This window comes from Anopheles funestus, assembly GCF_943734845.2.
Source record: "Anopheles funestus chromosome X unlocalized genomic scaffold, idAnoFuneDA-416_04 X_unloc_35, whole genome shotgun sequence".
Taxonomy (NCBI): Eukaryota; Metazoa; Arthropoda; class Insecta; order Diptera; family Culicidae; genus Anopheles; species Anopheles funestus.
Genome location: NW_026045160.1, coordinates 169,038 through 172,500, shown reverse-complemented (window position 1 = coordinate 172,500; position 3,463 = coordinate 169,038).

The window sequence follows — 3,463 nt, the reverse complement described above, 5'->3', positions numbered from 1 at the left end:
CTCTGCACCCGCTGCACCAATCTACGACATTGGCGCAGCTGCAGCCCCTCCGACCAAACTGGGGCCCCGTAGCGCAGGATGGAGTCCGCTACGGCCGCCAGCAGTCGGGCACGCGACGACTTCGGTCCACTGTGGTTCGGCATGAGGCGCGTGACGGCTTCCGCGACCTTCATGGCCTTCGCTGCAGCCTGCTGAACGTGCGGCAACCATGACAGGTGGTCGTGCAACCAAACTCCAAGATAACGGATGGAGCGCTGGGATTGCACGACCACACCTCCGATGTTGATGCTCACGACCGGATGACGCTTCAGGGTGGAGATGAGCGTCATTTCCGTCTTCTCTGGCGCCAACGAGAGACGGTTCCGGTCCAGCCAGTCCATGATTACCGCGATGGCTCGTTCAGCAGTCGAGGAAGCGGCTTGGGGTGTCGTTGCAGGGACCAAGACGACAAGGTCATCAGCGTAGCCAATAACCTCGGCCCCCTCAGGCAACTGGACACCCAGGACCCCGTCGTACAGCACGTTCCAAAGCGTGGGTCCCAAAATGGAACCCTGTGGAACGCCCGCACTGATGTTCCGCTCGACAGGGCCCTCGCTGGTGTCGATAACCAGCCGCCGGTCCTCGAAATAGCTCCTCAGTATCTGCTGCAGCGATGACGGTACCCCCTTGTCCCTCAGCGCGTTGGCGATGGCTTGCCAGGGCGCAGAGTTAAAGGCGTTGCGGATATCAAGTGCCACCACCATCAGGCAGCGCTTGTCTCGGGCGTTGGTGCGGCGAAAGGACATGGCCGTCCTGCCCGCTTCGACAACGCGCTGGATCGCACTGATGGTGGATCTGCCTCGCCGGAAACCGTACTGCCCGTCCGACAGCCGTTCCGCATCCGGTTCCTCCAGGAACTCGTTGAGGCGGTTAAGAATTAGGCGCTCCAACACCTTGCCGAGTGCGTCGAGCATGCACAGCGGCCGGTAGGAGGAGCTTTCCCCGGGAGGCTTGCCAGGCTTTGGCAGCAGTACCAGTCGTTGCCTCTTCCAGGGCGCTGGAAACGCACCCCGGTCCAGGCAGTCCTGGTACAAACGGACGAAAACCTCCGGGTACTTCCTAATGGCCGTCTTAACCGCCGCGTTGGGTATACCGTCCAGTCCAGGCGCTTTCCGGTTTGCCATCGATCCCACGATGGACAACAGCTCGCCCACGGTGACAGGGGTCAACGAAGAACTCCGCTCCTCGGTGTCGACGCTCGATGATTCAGCGTCCGGCCAGTCAACAGGCGGATGTGTCGGGAACAGATCGTTGGCTATCCGCTCCAACACGACACGGTCAGTCTCAGGTGGCACGAAGCAGCCACGAAGACGAGACATGACCACCCGATAACCGGCCCCAAACTCGTTGGTTTCCGCCTGTTGAATCAGCTCATCGAGCTGCGCTCGCTTGCTGGCCCGGACAGCCTTCTCGACAGCTCTCCTCGCCGACCGATGATGTGCAGCCACAATGCTGCGCTCCTGCAGGTCGGTGGTACGAAGCATCCGCTCATGCACGGTCGAACACTCCTCCCGAAGACGCAAGATCTCCGGAGTCCACCAGAAGAGGTCTCGATGGGGGTCACGATGCGACATGGTGACGCGCTCCATCGTGTCGTCGCATGCATCTAGCATGGCGTCGACCATCCCCTCCTGGCTGACGGCTCGTTCCGGAAAACCGGCCGTCTGGAGTGCGGCTGCGAATGCCTCCACCGAAAACTGCGTCGTCTTCCATCTACGGCCAGCGTGCCGAAACGTGGTAGACGACGAAGAGGACCCCTGTCCCCGCTGGCGATGCTGCTGCTGTTGTCGCTGCTGCCTCCCGTTCAGGTGACGATGCTGCTGCTGCAGGTGCTGCTGCTGCTGGTGCTGCTGCTGCTGGTGCTGCTGCTGTTGTCGTCGCTGCTGGTCAAGAGTTGGAGGCCCCACGGTGAAGAAAATGTACCGGTGGTCCGACGCCGTATAGTGGCACGAAGTGGTGTTCGCTGCCACCTCCCAAGTGTCTGGACGAGCAATGGATGCGCTCGCGAAAGACACATCCACGACACTGGGAGTGGCGACTCCGTTGCCCACGAACGTCGGGACCGATCCTTGGTTCAGGACCACAAGCCCAAGCTGCCGAATTGTATCGAGCAGCTCTTCACCGCGCCGGGTGGTACGTTGGCTACCCCACTCCTCATTCCAGGCGTTGAAATCGCCTGCCAGGACGATGCGAGGGTGGGGTTGGGCCTCCAACTCCACCGCCTCCAGAAGTTGCTCGAACTCGCCGGCGTTGAGACGTGGAGGGGCGTAACAGCTGATGAAGACCACCCCTCCAATCTGCGCAGCAGCCAACCCGGGCATGGCACAGCGCCAGACCCGCTGGATCGGAAGGTGGCCGGTCGCCACCACAGCTGCTCTCCCCGACGAATCCACCGTCCAGTTTCCGCTGCCCTCTGGAGGTCGGTACACCTCTGACAGCAGCAGCACGTCGACCCGCTTAGTGCGGGCTGTTTGCAGGGCCAGATCCTGAGCAGTGCGTCCACCACCCAGGTTGACCTGCATCACCCTCACTACACCCGACACTGTTGACCTTGTCGGCACGATGAGTGGCCCACTCGATGGGGCCCCTGGCAGACAATGCACTTAGCTGCCGACGTGCACTGACTAACGCGGTGGCCTACCTCGCCACACTGCAAACACTGACCCGTCCGGTCAGTTGAAGAACGGCAGTCCCGCGCCAGGTGCCCCATCAGCAGGCAACGGAAGCAGCGCTGACGGTCGAGCGGCTTCTTCGGCACTTCGCGGATGCCGCTGACACATTGGCAGAGTGTCAACTTCTGACCAATGAGACTCCGTGCCTTGGCCAGTGGGAGTCGAACACGCGCTCGCTTTGTGCCATCACGGAGCTCCCAAAGCTCGACGTGAGTGATGCCAGCCGCTGACCCCAGCTTCTCCTCAATGGCAAGCTTCACGTCACTCTCTTTGGCCAGAGAGTCGACGTTGGTGATGAGAAGCTCACCCATCTCCGTCACCACTCGTGCCTCGCCATCCTCACCTAGCGCTAGCTGGATCCGGCGAGCCAGCTCCGCGCTATCGACGTTCTTCCGCAACGGTACAAGCAGATGACCTTGCACGGTCCGGCGCCCCATGCCGATGTCTGCCCTGACGTCCTGCAGCTCCTGAGATGTACGCAGCTTCACGTACATCTCTGTCCAGGTTTTGTCCGAACCTGGGACCACCGCAATGCGGTCAGGACGCGGAGGACGCCCCTTAGACTGGGCACGATGCTGCTGATGTTGTTGCTGCTGACTCTGCTGCTGCTGCTGGCGCATCTGAGGTGGCCGGTACGGCCGGCCCACCTGCTGCGGTTGCTGCTGCTGCTGAGTCGAACGTTGCGATCGGCTCTTCCGACCGCTCACGACCGTAGCCCAGGACATCTGCTGCTGTTGCCGCTGCTGCTGACG